At 39.8% G+C, this 18,069-nt stretch overlaps 1 long non-coding RNA gene across 2 annotated transcripts in view; it reads left to right on the top strand.

Annotated features, from left to right (window-relative positions):
* The window catches only part of LOC137636672 (uncharacterized), a 34,024-nt gene extending 16,269 nt beyond the window's left edge, over window positions 1-17,755 (top strand). For both annotated transcript variants that reach the window (XR_011043186.1, XR_011043185.1), the window contains one exon: window positions 81-17,755. This is a non-coding gene — a long non-coding RNA (uncharacterized lncRNA). The remainder of the gene's footprint in view (window positions 1-80) is intronic.
* The last annotated feature ends 314 nt before the right edge of the window (window positions 17,756-18,069 follow it).

Genomic DNA, 18,069 nt, shown 5'->3' with positions numbered 1-18,069 from the left:
TATTTAATGGAGAATTGAATAGTTTTAGTTCATGGAGAAAATAGGTAGAAGACAATACTGCCCCTCATTATTTGATGGAGATTGAATAGTTTAAGAATTCATGACAGTTATAGATGATACAATTTTTAAGAATTCATGATTGCGATAGATAATACGTTTAATCATAATAGTTTCCGTGTAGGTACAGGTATCGCCCTGGCCCTGTAAGTCAGAAAGGCTTCCTTTTATGGTTATCAATGCAAGGATTATTAACATGGAGGCTTCCTCCTTCACTGTGGGTAGTTGAATTCCTTCAGGTTTCCAAACAGATTTTCACGGTCAAAGGAATCACATTTGTAAAATCTATAATACGTTTTGTATTTCTTTTTATTACTGCTTCAGTGAGGATAGAATCACTTAGATTTAAATCAATTGTCGGTCAATAACCCTTTTACCCCCAAAGGACGTACTGGTACGTTTCACAAAAGCCATCCCTTTACCCCCATGGACGTACCGGTATGTCCTTGCAAAAAAAATGCTATAAAATTTTTTTTTTATATTTTTGATAATTTTTTGAGAAAATTTGGGCATTTTCCAAGAGAATGAGACCAACCTGACCTCTCTATGACAAAAATTAAGGCTGTTAGAGCAATTTAAAAAAAATATACTGCAAAATGTGCTGGGAAAAAAATAACCCTTTGGGGGTTAAGGGTTGGAAATTTCCAAATAGCCTGGGGGTAAAAGGGCTAATAGTTTAGGGTACAAAAATAGATTATTGTAACATAATCTTAATGATAATGCCAAATATATTTAATCTCTTGGGATAAGTTAGTTTTTGGTATGGTTGCCAAAGTGCTGTTTGATATGTAGCGAGATCTCTGAGTTGGTTAGTTGTAACTTTGGTAATTGAATCTTTAAGGTTTACAATGCTTAAATATTCTTAGTTCAGCTGCAGTTAGATTTGTCCCCTAGATCTAACTCCTCTTATTTTTGTGAATCATTTCATATTTCATTGACTAAATGTTTTTTGTGTTTCTGCTCGATGCTTGAAATTTAGGTAGTTTTTTATGTTCCTTGCAGTAACTAGAGTTCTTGTACATTCTTAGCATTGCTCCTGCATAGATATTGTTTTTTCTATTAACTAAGATGAACGTATTTTAATTTTAGTTTGTGTAACATTATCTATCTTTCAAAAAGATGCTAAAAAAGATATGATGTTGCGAACATTAAGCATTTTTTGAGATACATCTATAGAGAACTTGGGTATACATTTCATTTTTACTTTATGCTTAATTTTGTAGAATTTTAAAGAATTAACTCAAGTATTTATGGGTGGGAGTTTCCTTTAGCAAATTTCGACCAGGGAAATACCGTAGCATAATTTCATGTATGAACAAAAAAGTTAGTCGAACATTTGTTGAAATTACAATGTCATTTTGATAGTTATTAAGTTTAAGAAGTCAAAGTCTCTCAAATTCCCTTGCTATTTCCAAACTCCTTTGCAACCATTGTAAAATTCTTTAGTTAGGAATTCGCAAGTTTTAATCTTGGATCATAGCTACTGATCGGGAGTGTTTGTTCCTATGCGAATACAGACTTGTGTCCTACAGGTAGGGAGTATGTTTTCAGCGCAAAGCTTGACGGCCGCTGAATCATTTAACAAGCAGTTAAGCCAAGGGTGAAAGCGAGGGTGAGGAGCCCTGCCTCCTTACCTATCAAAGTTTCTTCACTTATGTTTTTGGCTACATCAAGTGCAGTAATACCAATGTACCTGTAAGAGAACTTTTCATTTTCAGAAAGTGCATTCTGGCTGTTGATCCTTAGAAGGTCAAGCAAGGCACTCAATCATGAGAGGATGAACTTAACCGGCTTTATATAAACATTCTCACTGCCCTTGCTAGGGGGAGGATTGTTTGCAATCGTCTCTGGTTGCCGACTATAGGTCGTGGCCTCCTTTGTGGTGTCAGGCGTATGCTTTAAGGGGGAGAAAGAGAGCTTTGCTTCTTCCTTTCGATCGTTGGGTGCAATTGCTATCGCTGCTCCTGTGCTTACTTTTCTTGCTCAATCCCCTGGGAGTATGTGTCAGGAGCAAGTCGCCCCCTGTCCTAAGTCGGCGATCTTTCCCGGTGGCATGTTGGGTTCCTCCTGTTTTTGTCACACTCAATTGGAGGTTGGAGGCTCTTCTCCATTTGTGCTACTGCTGATGACAAGTGTGAATGAAGAAAAGTATTGGCGTCCTTAGGTCTTTCATTGAAGGACATAGTTAGTGTCCTCCCGATGTTGTCTGCATTGATTGCCCCTCCCCGGGGGCCTAGGTACCAGACTGGTGGGACCACCCGCAACTTCTTGGAAGGAACTGGGGCATGCAGCTCTTTGTGTTACCCTACCTGTTTCTTCCAGGCAGTGGGGCAGCTGAAGAAGTGAAGAAGAGGGTTACACTTTGCAGCATTCTCCCCCATCTTACATCCAAGAGTAGGGGAATTCCTTGTCATGCCTTGGGCAATCCAGCAGAAGCATTGGGTTGTGTGATTCCTTTAGGATGGTTTCTTACTAACATTTTCAGGCCTTTGCTCCCCCCCCTCCATCTTGGGTATAGAGTACTTATCCATTTTTTAAACATCGAGGACCCTGGCCTTTCAGATAAAGGGAGGAGGAATGTTGGAGTGGATCACGCTTAAAGAATTCCATCAGAGGAAGGCTTCTTGCTTTCAGTAGATCTGAAGGATGTGTACTTTTATTATCTAAGTATTACTCCCCTCTTAGTGACTCTTCTCCCACTACTTCAAAATATTAAACTTGCAGTAAATGTTTTTATGATAAATAGGCTGACATGTCTATTTTTATAGTTTATATATGAAAGATCTATTTTAATGATGTTACTGTTTTTAAAATGTTTTGTTTTAATTGTTCGTTACTTCTCTTATAGTATATCTTTTTCCTTATTTCCTTTCTCACTGGGCTATTTTTCCATTTAAGCCCTTGGTGTTAGCTAGTACATCACATACATATACCAAGGCACTTCCCCCAATTTTGGGGGGTAGCCGACATCAAACAAATGAAACAAAAAAGGGGACCTCTCCTCTCTACATTCCTCCCAGCCTGACAAGGGACTCAACCGAGTTTGGCTGGTACTGCTGGGGTGCCACAGCCCACCCTCCCCTGTTATCCACCACAGAGGAAGCTTCATAACGCTGAATCCCCTACTGCTGCTACCTCCACGGTCATCCAAGGCACCGGAGGAAGCAGCAGGGCCTACCAGACTGCGTCACAATCGCTCGCCATCCATTCCTATTTCTAGCATGCTCTCTTGCCTCTCTCACATCTATCCTATCACCCAGATCTTTCTTCACTCCCGTGTCCAAAAAAGTCGCCGTAAACAAGTTTGCCGTAGGAAAACTCGCCTCAGGAGTTTTCGCCTCGGGAAATTTCGCCCAATAGGAAAAATCAACGCAAGATAATTTTGCCGTAAAACAAGTATTTGTGATAAAAACACTTTGGTTTCTGAAGTACCATTTTATCTCTTTCAAACAACCAAGTTCGGCTTTCGAAGTTTCGATAAGTAAACAACCAATAAGGAAATCAAGTAATTTTTTTTATCTTTAATTTTATCTTTCTAAAAGTTTTTTATACATTTGACTAGTTTTTTGTAGGCAGCCAACCCAAGACGATGGTGTATCAAATGGAAACTAGTAGAGGAGGACTGAAATTAGTTGATGATCTTATCCCTTTTACCCCCAAAGGACGTACTGGTACGTTTCACAAAAGCCATCCATTTACCCCCATGGACGTACCGGTACGTCCTTGCAAAAAAATGCTATAAATGTTTTTTTTTCATATTTTTGATAATTTTTTGAGAAAATTCAGGCATTTTCCAAGAGAATGAGACCAACCTGACCTCTCTATGACAAAAATTAAGGCTGTTAAAGCAATTTAAAAAAAAATATACTGCAAAATGTGCTGGGAAAAAAATAACCCCTTGGGGGTTAAGGGTTGGAAATTTCCAAAGAGCTTGGGGGTAAAAGGGTTAACTATATTTACCGATTAGATCGAAAATACGGTGAGAAAACATATTGGTAATGTGATTATATCGAGTGTAAAGCAAGAGTGCAATTGAATGGAGAGTTACTTGAAGAGGTGGATCAGTTTAAGTACTTGCGGTCTGTTGTTGCAGCAAATGGTGGAGTGGAAGCAGATGTACGTCAGAGAGTTGGAAGATGATAGTGTATCTATAGGCAAAACAGTCGGCGAGCATTGCCATCCTTGTCATCCATCTAAGCCTAAAGTTTACGAAGCAAAAACAAAAATGATATCAATAGCCACCAATTCACAAGCCTCTGCATGGTCCGTAATTGCAGAGGTTGCATCTAGTTTAGATTCAAATGCATTGGCGTTGCTGCCCACTCAAGCACATTTGTCGCGCAGTATTAGAGGCTGGAGGCAAAAGGAAAATCAAGATCCCAACCGGAAGAAGTGGGTATATTATACATACATACATATACCAAGGCACTTCCCCCAATTTTGGGGGGTAGCCGACATCAACAAAGAAACAAAAACAAATGGGGACCTCTACTCTACGTTCCTCCCAGCCTAACAAGGGACTCAAGCGGGTTCAGCTGGTACTGCTAGGGTGTCACAGTCCACCCTCCCACATTATTCACCACAGATGAAGCTTCATAATGCTGAATCCCCTACTGCTGCTACCTCCGCGGTCATCTAAGGCATCGGAGGCAGCAGCAAGGCCTACCGGAACTGCGTCACAATCGGTCGCCATTCATTCCTATTTCTAGCACGCTCTCTTGCCTCTCTCACATCTATCCTCCTATCACCCAGAGCTTCTTTCACTCCATCCATCCACCCAAACCTTGGCCTTCCTCTTGTACTTCTCCCATCAACTCTTGCATTCATCACCTTCTTTAGCAGACAGCCATTTTCCATTCTCTCAACATGGCCAAACCACTTCAACACATTATACCAGAAGAATATGAATTTCTTAAAAATGGTGATCAGTTGTTATTATACGATAGTGGGGAAGATTGTCCGGACAGAATTTTAGTTTTTGGCACAAAAGCTGGGCTAGACGACCTTGAGAAAAGCAAGGACTGGGCGTGTGACGGCACGTATAAGTGCAGCCCAGAGATATATTACCAATTGTTCATTTTACATATTGTTATAAAGAATATTAGTATACCACGTATTTTTGTCTTGCTACCTGACAGCAGACTTTTCAGTGCCTTGAAGGACTTACGCCCATCATTACAACCCGAAACCTTGATGGTCGATTTTGAAAAAGCAAGTATTAACGCCTTTTCTGCTGTATTTCCAACAATAAAAGTAACAGGTGGTTTATTTCATATGGGTAAGAATATTTATAGGCACATTGTGGATCTCGGTTTAAAGTCGCGTTATCAAACAGACGCAGATGTGGATCTCGGTTTAAAGTCGCGTTATCAAACAGACGCAGATGTGGATCTCGGTTTAAAGTCGCGTTATCAAACAGACGCAGAATTCAACAACAAAATCAAATGTTTCACCGCCTTAGCTTTCCTTCCTGTGCAAGATGTTATTGATGGATTTATCGAGCTATCATATGATGACGATTTACCCCAAGAATTAGTATCTTATTTCGAAACGCACTTTAGAGGAGGAGAACGGGGTAGAGGAGAGCGAAGACGAAGAGTGGAGCCTACTTTTCCTATTGCATTATGGAATGTTTTTGAACGAGTTCGAGCATAATAGAAGCAGAACGAACAACAGCATAGAAGGCTACCATAATGCACTGCAAAGCTCCATGACAAATATGCATCCAAATCTATGGAAGCTTATTTCGTATCTTTAAAAAAGGAAGAGATTTTAGCAAGAAAGAAAAAGTGTGACTTAGACCGAGGAAACGCTGAAGGAATGAAAAAGGTATTTAGTGATGTCAACACAAGACTCCATCGACAAGTAATTGGGTACATTTCTGCACAGAAAAGAGACTATTTGCGTAGTATTGCGTGGAATCTGCACTCTTTAAATCATTGCATTTTTTCTGTTTTCTTGTTTTACGTCAAAATTGTCCTGCGGCGATTTTTCCTATTAGGCAAAATTTCTCGAGGCGAGTTTTCCTACGGCAAACTTGTTTACGGCAAACTTGTTTACGGCGAATTTTCCTAAAACCCTTCACTCCATCCATCCACCCATACCTTGGCCTTCCTCTTGTACTTCTCCCATCAACTCTTGCATTCATCAAAGAGGTGCAGCTGGAGGGAGAGTGTCTGCTCCCCGCACTCTAGTTAGCTAAGGATAATGATAATTCAGTTTTATGTACCAGTTCAGTCCTCAGGGTGCTAAACGGGTTACTGCTCCTCAGGCGTTCATTCAAATGTTCACATGGATAGTAACGTGGGGCCACTACAAGCGATATGTACGACTGTAGATGCATGTCTCGGGTGGGTGATCCTTGCCTCTGTGGCCGTGGCGACAAGATTGAGTTCGACTTTCCACTTTCATCATGATCTGGGGATTGTGATAATCAAGGCAAAGTTGAATTGCTTACCCAAGCCAAGGCTGAAACACTTGGGCATGTTGGTAGCATTGGATTCAACTAATTAGGTAATCACATCAGCAAGCCTAAGGAGGTAGTGGGTATATTCTGTCATACAGAACTACCCCAGTTCTGACAGAATCTTCTCAGCCGCCTTTCTAAACTGGAGAAGCTCATCCTTCTAAGAGCTCCTTTGGTAAAGATCTCATCAAACACTGTTGGAAGAATCGCTGGTTAGCGTTTAGGGATTACCATCCCTTCTTGTGCTGTTGGGATGGAAGACTTGGGTTGATCTTACCGTTTGACTAATAAGGAATCCCTCTTAAATCTTTGACTCCTTACATGCAACTATACTCAGGTGCATTAAAAGAAGGAAGGCGGGCATGCCTGAACAACCGAGTTGTTTCAGCAGTGGGATCAGCAGAAGCATCTACTTTAATGGCTTGGGTTTAGCAATCCTATAGTGCTGCAAGTCTTCCAAGAGCGTTGAGGAGGAATCCGGTTGGTAGATGCGATAACACCACCTTATTGGCTTACGTGTAGTTCCATAACCCGACAAAGCAGATGCTTTTCGGGGAGGCATTTCATGCTGGTGAGTTGTCAGCCAATCACATTCTGGGCAAGAGGAATGGGCTAGCTGACACAGTAACCAAGGGAAGTTTGTAGGGTCAGATGGTTCCTACTATGCGTAACGAAGTGGATCCTGGTTGGAAGGTTCTCCAGGAAATGACGTGTTTGCCATACAGCTAGACAAGAAGAAGCCCAGGTTTTCACCCCTTTCTAACTCCATGATCTATGTTCGAAGTCACCTTCCAACACCCATGGGATCACTTGGATGGTTACACCCTGTCTCCAATGAAACCTGGTTTGTCAACTAGTCTAACTTATGAGATTACACCGGGACTCAGGATGATTTAGGTGGCTCCCAGATGGCCTCATCCCAAATGGTTTCCTGTTTTCCCTTGTCGAGATATGGAGGAACCCCCTTGTCCTTCACTCTCATGGTAAAGTAGGACATTCTCTATGGTGGATATCAAATAAGGGATTCTTCTCAAGTCAGATCATCTGTAGACAAGATATCGGAGTTCCACTTCTTGGCTGGGAGAAGCTCCTCTCAGTAGTGGCCATCAAGGCTACCACTCAGACTTGAACATTGTCTTTTGATGGAAGGGGATGGTTTTTCTCTACCTCATCCGAGCCTTTGAGAAGGTCTTGGTTTAGGTTCAGACTCTCAAGACTGTTTCTGCTACCTTATAATCAGCAATGAGGTTATGTTGGTGACATGGTCTCTCTGTCTTAGTCTCCCAATCTTAAGAGGTGCGTAGGAACTACTTAGTGTAGTGCTGTAGTGGTTAGTGGGTTGCGGTCGGATGTAGCACAGATTGACTGTTCTAGATGCCGAACCAACTCTCACTGAAACTATACTTGAGGGAATTGTCCCCAGAAAAGTCAGTACTATATAGTATGAGCACTAGGCACCAGCCCCCTAGATTTAGATCTGGGCAAGTGGACCTAACAAGCAATTGAGATCTTTAGGTAGATTCTAGTTTTAGACAAGCATATGAAATATTTTAGTAATTTAAATTTGCTCTGCTATCTAGATGGATAGGAATTGGTAACACAATCGTCGGAAAAGATTAATCTTAAGATATAAAAAAAAATATTTATTTTCTTAAAGGATAAAACTAATGTGCTATAATGGGAAAAAAAGAAATTAAAAGGCAATGCCTAAAATGGAAAATTAACACTAAGAAAAAGTTATGAACTTTACTACTTATAGTGGTATGTTTTTATCACCAAAACCATATTCTTAGTATATTATGCATGGGGGAAAAATGCATCTATACAAATATGACAATCTTTGTTCATTGAGGAAGAAATATTTTTTACAATACAAGAATGATTTCATGAACATGATTTCCAGAATACCCATCACAGTCTGGATAAAGCACTTTCCATAAGTTAAAGCCTCATTGGAGCCTCTTTGACCCTTTAACCCCCAAAGGACGTACTGGTACGTTTCATAAAACTCGTCCCTTTACCCCCATGGACGTACCGGTACGTCCTTGCAAAAAACTGTTATACATTTTTTTGCATATTTTTGATAACTTTATGAGAAACTTCAGGCATTTTCCAAAAGAATGAGACCAACCTGACCTCTCTATGACAAAAATTAAGGCTGTTAGAGCAATTTAAAAAAAATATATATTGCAAAATGTGCTTGATAAAAAACGCCTGGGGGTTAAGGGTTGGAAAGTTCCAAATAGATGGGGGTCAAAGGGTTAAGTATCACCAACTGCAAATATATAAAAAAAATAAACAGGTTTAAAGGTCAATCATGAATGACAGCGGCAAGGAACAGTTGCAATGGCCTAGAGACTGACCATATATACATATAATCATCACCCAAGCCCCCTCTCCACCCAAGCTAGGACCAGGGAGGGCCAAGCAATGGCTGCTGATGACACAGCAGGTAGGCCTATAGACTTCCTCAAACCTCCCATCTTTAGCTCAAGAGTATGGTGAGGTTGCAGACATTACAAGACACTATCGGGCTTGAGAGGGGCTCGAACCCCAGTCCGGCAGATCACGAGGCAGGGACACTTGCAATAAGCCAACGCAGCGTTGTAAATAGTTTATACAAAATTTGCAGTCATTCTATGACTAATGATAATAATGTGCTCATCATGAAATGGTCTGTATTGTTTCAAATTTAGTACCTCAGTAAGGCTTGTATCATACTGACCATTAAACCAGATTGAAATATCACATCTAACCTTTACAACCAACATCACCTGTCAAGAAATTTAATTTTGACCACAGCAGAGCATACCAGGATGGTCTTGCTCCGGATTGACGACACGAGAAATGTCGCTCGGCAGCTTTCTCAGAGCTGGACTGACTGAATTCTTGTTCCACAGTTTTCAATGTGACTTGTGGCTTTACATGATTACAATGAAATGATATACAGTATCCTCTGCGTAAGGTATATTGCCAACTCAGGCAAGTTACTTCACAGATTTCATCACAAATAAAATCTGGTTTATTTCAGGTCTTGTAGTTTTGGTACATCTTGCCTGGTGTATTGCGAGTTGGGCGTTTTTCTTACCCGAAATTAAAGAAAGGAGTCATGAGATAAGATGGCTGATTGCTAAACTATAGTAAAAGTGTTAGAATTATGAAATGATCAGTATGAAAATGTATAACTTGATTTTATTTTCATACAAACTGGTATTATTTATTTGCAAACTATTAATTTAATAGTGCTAGGATCATGGCCAAACTTGGACCCTTCCAGGATACGACCCCGTCTCCATGCCATCTCTGTATGAAGTGTGGAGTGGCACGGAGAGAAGAGGCTTTTGTGCACCCTGAGGGCTCTGCAGTGCTGTCTGAAGAAGGCCTGACTGCTCAGAACCTGAGTGACGGCAGACTCTTCCTTGACACGGACTGAACCAAGAAAGAGGTGTGTAGAATGTGATCGCTTTTGGACTTCGGAAGTCTAGCCGTAATGGGAACGCTTGAATTGCTGAGAGAGTCTAGGTTCCAGGTTGGACCGGAACTTGCAAAGTCCGGGACTAGGCTCCACCCTTGTCTTCAAGAGGAGTCTTGCAGTTAGCTTAGTGTGAAGGTTGGGTTGTTGTAGTTTATGTACCAGAGCATTTTCATGGCCTTTATTCCAGAGGAGTACTCAAGCTTTTGACACATTTGCGCTTGGTCTTGTAATGGTTGCTAGCCCAGATCCCTTAGGAGACAGTAAGCATCTCCTCTCTGGTAATATGTAAATTTAACTCTGTAAAGGAGGAAGAATGCCTGACCCCTCCTCCATTCTTTCTGCCTCTATCTTAGGGACAAAGTGGTCAAAGTGTTTCTCGCTTATTCTGGCTTGATGATGTGAACTACACTTCTGAGCTCCATCTTTAAAACCTATGGAAGTTCTCATCCATCCTCCATAGACAAGGATGAGGATGGTAGAATATATACCAGCACTTGGTCATCATAAGCCAGGTATATTATTCCTGACTGCAAACCCCTTTGGCGGGAAGGGGATCCCGCCTTTGACCAAGTACAAATGTTCTTGAACATCTCCAGGGAAGAAAAAGAACGTACCACTTACGTACCACTTCCGACACTCCAAGCAGTGAGTCTCCCTACCTAAAAGACGATGTTTTGTATTTGAGTAGGAACAAATCACAAATTTTTAAAGTAATTTGTATTTTTCCTAGCAATACGAACATGCGTTCTTTAGATTATACTTATCCCGTCAACCACTCCTCTCAGTTTTGAGCCAAAAGGTCATTATTGAAGACACTATGACAGGTAAGGGGTTGGGCTCTCGCCCTTGCTCCCACCTTTTGCTTAACTGCTTGTTCAGTGATTCAGCGGCCGTCCAGCTTTAAGCTGAAAACACACTCCCTACCTAGAGGACTTGGGTTTGTATAGCTAGGAAAAATACAAATTACTTAAGAAATTTAGGATTTTAGTTATGTTGTGATAGCTGAAGTACATAAATCTCTGATAGATTTTAGAATCTTAACTGTGACCATTTTTTCCCAACAGCTTTCCGAAATATTAAAAAAAAAAAAAAACTGGCACCTCTTGGGTTGCACGGGGCAGGGAGTGCAGTGTGGCCACCCACCTGAAGAGGAGGGAAAAGGAAAGAAGAGGGAGAGTTGATGGAGAGGTATGGGATCCCAGACACTTCTTTTTCATAACCCCCTTCTCTCTCTCTCCCTCCCTACCCCCATTTCTTATTGACTTATGTGTATGATTCTTTCCCTCAGTGTCTCTCCTCTCTCTCACTCTTTCTCTCACCCAGGTCTCTTTCCAACCTGTTTTCTCCAGATGTTCAGTTTTTTAATTTTGGTCTGAAATACGTCTTTAATTGCCTTGTTAGTTAAATTGACTTGATGGAATATTGTATGTGATTCTTAAATGTTGTTGTCAGTAAGTTTGTTCTTTAGTAAAAGGACCTATGATGTTCTTCATAAAAAATTGTTTACTGAAGTCAGTATTGCATTTGTCAAAATCATTTGCTTATTACTTTCATTGTGTGCAGCTATTTTGATCCAATTATTTTAGTACTGAAATTTTTCTAATGAATGTATATGTAATTTTTATCCTGTGTGCTATTTCTGTTCTTTAAGCAAATTTAGAAATGATTATGTACATTATTTGATGTGTATTGCATGAGAAAATATGACTTTACATACAGTGCTTAACACTTTCTAGGTTTTATTTTAAATACTTCTTGTTCTCATTAAGGAACACAGAAATGTACTGTCTCATATAAATGGTTAGCAAGATTGTAATTACTACTTACAATTTAACCAATGTAATCTGGTTGACAATATTTTTAAGTCTTAGTGTTTAAAGTAAGAAAGGATAATGGCATCTTTGGTGTAATTAGTATTGAGAGTTTTTTCATTTCTTTGGTTGATATAAATGTCGCTTATTTTCAGTTGAACTGAGATGTAAAATGAATTGTAAATAATCATTTAAACGAGTCACATGAAATGTAAAACCCACTTTTGTATAATGGTTTTAAAAGAGTGTATCGTATTCTTTAGCTGCAGTAATTGAATTGAAAACTGTTAAATTGTCATTAGGAATACTCGTCAACTGTTTTCACCAATTGTACATACAGACTCGCCGATATTGCGGGTGCGTTGAGATCTCTTGGTCCACAGGGCGTCGGACACTGCGGGCCATAGTTAGTATTGCCGTTTAGACCTTTGGCGGCCCTGTAGGAAATTCTGAATAGGGGTGTCATGTTGTCGTCTCGTTCTTGTCTTAGCTATGTCGCTGAACTGGTGGGTTTTCAGATGTCTGGGAATCTAAGGAAACATTGTTGGTTGAATATTATGGACCTTTGGAGGAATCATAAGGATCACTGTATTTGTTCCATGTATCCCAGAAAAGGCTTGTGTCCTTTGTTTCTTGTTTTTGTTCCAGGAACATTCAAAGCTCTGGATGTTTGGCCTTCAGTCTCATCTAGTTGCTGTGCTGACATTCTTATTCCCGGTTTATTTGTTGTATTTGAAGAACGCTTGGTACTGTTCCCATGTCTTTGGGAGATAGTTGTTATTATTATTCTCAAAGAAACTGGCTCAAAGTCCTGTATCTTTCCACCCCTTATGTCTTGAGACAAAATAAAGACAAAAGATTATAGTTAAACTACTGATGGAAATGATAAATAAACATACATATCTTGTATGCAGAACACATTTGGCTCAAATTTTGAGACAAATTTAGTGTATTGGGAAAGTTCCTTTACTTTACTTTTCCCATGTTTTAAACAAATGTGGAGAGAGATAATACATACATACATATACCAAGGCACTTCCCCCAATTTTGGGGGTAGCCGACATCAAACAAATAAAACAGAAAAGGGGACCTCTCCTCTCTACGTTCCTCCCAGCCTGACAAGGGACTCAACCGAGTTCGGCTGGTACTGCTAGGGTGCCACAGCCCACCCTCCCCCGTTATCCACCACAGATGAAGCTTCATAACGCTGAATCCCCTACCGCTGTTACCTCTGCGTTCTTCCAAGGCACCAGAGGAAGCAGCAGGGCCTACCGGAACTGCGTCACAATTGCTCGCCATTCATTCCTATTTCTAGCACGCTCTCTTGCCTCTCTCACATCAATCCTCCTATCACCCAGAGCTTCCTTCACTCCATCCATCCACTCAAATGGACAAAGTAAAAAGCAGTGTTTACTGCTGTAAAATCTTGGCTCTTGTTAACTCATGCTCACTGATTTGAGTTTTGTCTTAGAGATGGGTATTTATCACTAGGTACTGTGTTAAAAGAGATATCCACAAGAGTAGTTCGTTGACTTTATTCGTGATACCGCTGAGTGACTTCACCCATCCAAGTTCCTGGCCTGTTGCCTAAATTTTATCATACCAGTACAATCCATTTCATTACATGGGGACGTCTATAACTTTTATTAAGGTCTCCCCCCATTCTTCCATTGTTTTTATTGATTTGAGATTGTTATTACAGTGTTCCATTGTAGTAGAACAGAACACTTAGTTGGTTCATAGGATTCTATAGGCTTGGTCCTTTGAAATAAGTGAGTGCTGGAACAGAGTTGAAGTTACACAAAGGCAACCAGATAGAATTAAGAGAGCAGACGGCCGTTCAAAACCGAGGGTTCAAATGGACGCCTCAAAGAGCCTAATGTACCCAGTGCTGTGGGAAAAGAAAGAGCAAACATTATATGCTACCCATTTAAGGGTCATCTCTCCTTTCTGGAAGATCAAATTATGACTGGTTTCAATTTGTCATCTGCTTATCATTCAAGTCATGATCTAATGGATTTAAAAAAACATTGTTTTTAAAATCTTCTGAGAAAGGGATAAACAAAAATTGATTAAAATGACAACTGCAATATTTATAACAGAGACTTCTTGAAGTCTTTATTAAATTGAATCCTGAAAATTTGATGGTTCAGGATAGAAAGCAGAATTAGAGAAAATAAGTGAAGGTCTCTAGTTTTATCTTCCACATTCCATAAGCTCACATATACTGTACATTAAAGCTTTTGAACGACACCTCGTAGTAACGGGGGATTTTGAGGAGGGAGAAGTCTAATTGGAAAGGGATCTCTGGTAGTGGTATCACTCGCCCCAGTTTTAATACCGACACCCTTTACGGGTGAGCGAGCTGGATATATTTCTAGCATTCCATGCAACTTTTTTCTCTGGTATATTTAGCAGTATCTATACCTTTGAAATGGTGCTTTAAGGAGCATTTCACTGGGCGACACAGGTTCCTCGCCCAGAAATAGATTTTTCCTTCGTCAAAATCCCTTTTTTGTACCGTTTCATGTTCAGACTGTTGTCTCAAAGAATATGTTTGGTGGTAAGCGTGCTTTTTTTATATGCTTACGCAGCAGTTCATTTTGAACCAAAGATGAACATGTGTTTGTTTCTTCTCACATAGACTTGGAGCTTTCATTTTTATAGTTCACGTCCAGTCTGTCTTCTAAAGAAATATGCTCGGTAGTAGTGTGCTTTTTTTATATGCATACAAAGTAGTTAATTTTATACCAAAGAATATAATTATCTCATTTTCCATATGGAAGGATAGTCCTCTGCAGAGTAGAATGTCCTAATTTTGAAAAAAGAAAGGAATATTCTCATACCCAGTTGATAAAAACGGGTAAAACTTCAAATGCTATTTGTTACTTCACCTTAAAGTACAGTATAGCATTACTGCTTCTCTGATTCCTAGGAGGGTTCAATTTTTGAAATTGTCACAAGTTAAGGGACAATATCCTTAACTTTTTTGTTCAGGGTGCCAATAGACTCTTTGAAATCTTCCTGGATAATCTTTCTCATGTTCCTGTGACTTTTATTATTTCAAGACCCAGATACACGATGTGGAATTCTCTTCATTGTTTTTCCTGACATATTGTTATTACTACCAAGCTACAATCTTAGTAGGAAAAGCAGGATGCTACAAGCCTAAATGCTCCAGCATGGTTCAGTAATAATTTTAAGACTTAAGTCAATCTGTCCAACAGAGTCCAACAGAAAACCATTTGTAGAAAGTTCAAACTTCGGAAGTTCCACTAATTCAACTGCTCGATTGGGAAGGTCATTCTACAATCTGGTCACAGGTGGAATAAAATTTCTAGAATACTGTGTAGTGTTGAGAAGGCAAAGCTCTTAGAATTAACGGCTAGATGGTATGTCACTGTCACCTCAGTTTCTCGGACCCGGGCTCGATTCCCGGGCCAACCAGAAGCTATTATCTTTGAATCGATTCCCCCTTGGGTCTCTGATCCTGAGGTATAGAGAGAATCCAGATATTAAGAGGAGGATAATATATGGCTTATTTGAATATTAAAAACATGTCTAAATGTGCAAAATTTATCACCTAGTTCTACATTCAAGATGGTACAGTGGTCTACCCGTAACCTTACTGCTTGGTACTCCATGCTTGGTACGGCACTCAAGTTCGTGGTCTACCCGTGACCTTACTGCTTGGTACTCCATGCTTGGTACGGCACTCAAGTTCAGGGTCTACCCGTGACCTTACTGCTTGGTACTCCATGCTTGGTACGGCACTCAAGTTCGTGGTCTACCCGTGACCTTACTGCTTGGTACTCCATGCTTGGTACGGCACTCAAGTTCAGGGTCTACCCGTGACCTTACTGCTTGGTACTCCATGCTTGGTACGGCACTCAAGTTCGTGGTCTACCCGTGACCTTACTGCTTGGTACTCCATGCTTGGTACGGCACTCAAGTTCAGGGTCTACCCGTGACCTTACTGCTTGGTACTCCATGCTTGGTACAGCACTCAAGTTCATGGTCTACCCGTGACCTTACTGCTGGGTACTGCATGCTTGGTACAGTGCTCGAGTTCATGGTCTACCTGTGACCTTACTGCTTGGTACGCCATGCTTGGTACAGTACTCAAGTTCAGGGTCTACCCGTTACCTTACTGCTTGGTGCTTCACCTATGGCTTATGTACTCAAATAAATCCTCTAGATTTGTCATACCATCATATTTTTCTCTTTCATATTAAGCCTATAGGTTTTAGGCTTAGGAAATGTTGTATAGTTCTTTGAACTAGACTTGTCCCTATCAGTCTCACAAGAGCTTTCTTGGTTAAAGAGATCTTTTCTCTTTGGGAATTTCCCTAAAGAACTTCTCATCTATGTCCATGGTGACTTTGATTACCATTTCCAATCAGGATGGCTGCAAGTATAAACCAATGTCATGTTCATTCTTTAAAGGAAGGTTAAAACTGCATGAATAGTATATCAGTGGTGGTTTTCTGCCTACATTGATGCTAATTTGAAATGGAATCAGTCTTTTTAGTCTTATTTATTGACTTTTATTCTGAAGGTTGGTGGGGATCCTCTGCCTTCTGTTGTTTCATTGAAGCTGATTAAAAAGGTTTTCTGATTAAATATTGTTTTAGTAGTTTTACCACCGGACTACCAAGACAACTTCCTACTTTCTTTTGACAAGCGGATCATTTGTTCTTTATTGAGAGATGAAAATTGTAGCAAGAAAAGTCTGGTTATCAGATAGCCATGTGTAGAAAGAGCAAAAGGAAATGAAATCCCGTTTGAATTGTATTATTGAGGGCATTATCTTTGAATGCTGTTTGTCTCAGTGTTCTGTGAAGGAATTGCCTCTCGTTGCTTTTCTTAAATAATTCTAGTGGCAGATAGCCTTTTTTGATGAACTTCTGACAATAAGTTAATTGCCATATTTATTTTTTTCCTTGTTTCTTTGGAAATAAGTATTGAGTCTGGTTTCCCATTTTTGATTGGTCATACACACGGATACTTGAAAAGGAAATATTGAAGGTAGAAGTGTATTTGTAGATATTTTTATATCAAAGTTAATCTAATGAATTAGCCTCTTATTTTCATTCCATAAAAAATGAAAGTACATTGATAGTGGCAATGAGAAACCAGATATTGTTGGTTGACATCTGTCTTAGTTCTGTACTCAAATCTCCAGTCTTGATGAAGTGATCCACATCCTATAGAAATTTTTTTATGGTCATTTGATCCTTTGTTTTGCATCTGCAACATTAAGGATGCCAAATGCTCCGTAGTTGAACTGTTTTATTATAAAAGTGCATAGAGAGAAGCCGATAGGCAGGACTTTTATTCTTTTACGTTGGTGGAGTCCTATTAGTGGAAAGTTGAAGGTCATTTCATGCTTTAAGGTAACTTGAGTCGTATAGAATCAATTTTTCCGTTTGTAATATTTATTCATGTACACCACATTTGCCAGGTATAGTGATGAGAGGTTGGGTCTTTTTCGTAGTTTGGTTTACTGTTGGCAATGTGAAGGTTTTTAATTTGCAGTGGTGTTTTGAGTATGGAATTGCTTCTCTTTGTATTTCCTCTTATTGCATCTTCCTAATCTATTAGGAGGGAACTACAGCACTGGAAAAGTAGCATTTCTTGATTTCCTAGTACAGGTATTATCCTCGTGCATCCTTAGCCTCGTATCCTTGTGGGATTGACTCATAAAACCTCATTGGTATTTCATATATGCAGTCTGTAATCCAAAATCATTTTTGGAAATGAAATTTTAAGTATTCTTGGCACTCAAGTACATAGACTACTTGTGACCTTACTTTGATTGTTTCTTGTACTGGCTTCTCAAGTCTTCTAAGGTCTCTCTTAAAAGCTTCTGAGTTTTGATTTCTAAGATGAGGTTGCTCCACGTTATGCCTTACGTACTTGAAAAAATCCTCTAAGGTTGTCATACCCTAATCATTTCTTACGTAGTAGCCCTATAGGTTTTAGATCTGGGAAATGTTGCATAATCCTTCGAACTAGGCGTGTGCCAGTCAATCTCATGATTGCTTTCGCAGTTAAAGAATTCTTTCCATGGTTTGGGAATTTCCCTAAAGATCTGATCTATGTTCGCGATGACTTACATTAACTTATTTTAGAGGATTGCATCTTTTTCATGTTACACTGCATATATGCAGTATGTTTTTGCCACCTTTATTCCAGCTGGGTTCTCTTTTCTTTATGATAGTTTCAGATTTTATTGCATTGAGATGCCAAAGAAATTC

Source organism: Palaemon carinicauda, unplaced genomic scaffold (assembly GCF_036898095.1).
Source record: "Palaemon carinicauda isolate YSFRI2023 unplaced genomic scaffold, ASM3689809v2 scaffold350, whole genome shotgun sequence".
Lineage (NCBI taxonomy): Eukaryota > Metazoa > Arthropoda > Malacostraca > Decapoda > Palaemonidae > Palaemon > Palaemon carinicauda.
This window is presented reverse-complemented; position numbering and strand designations above follow the sequence as displayed.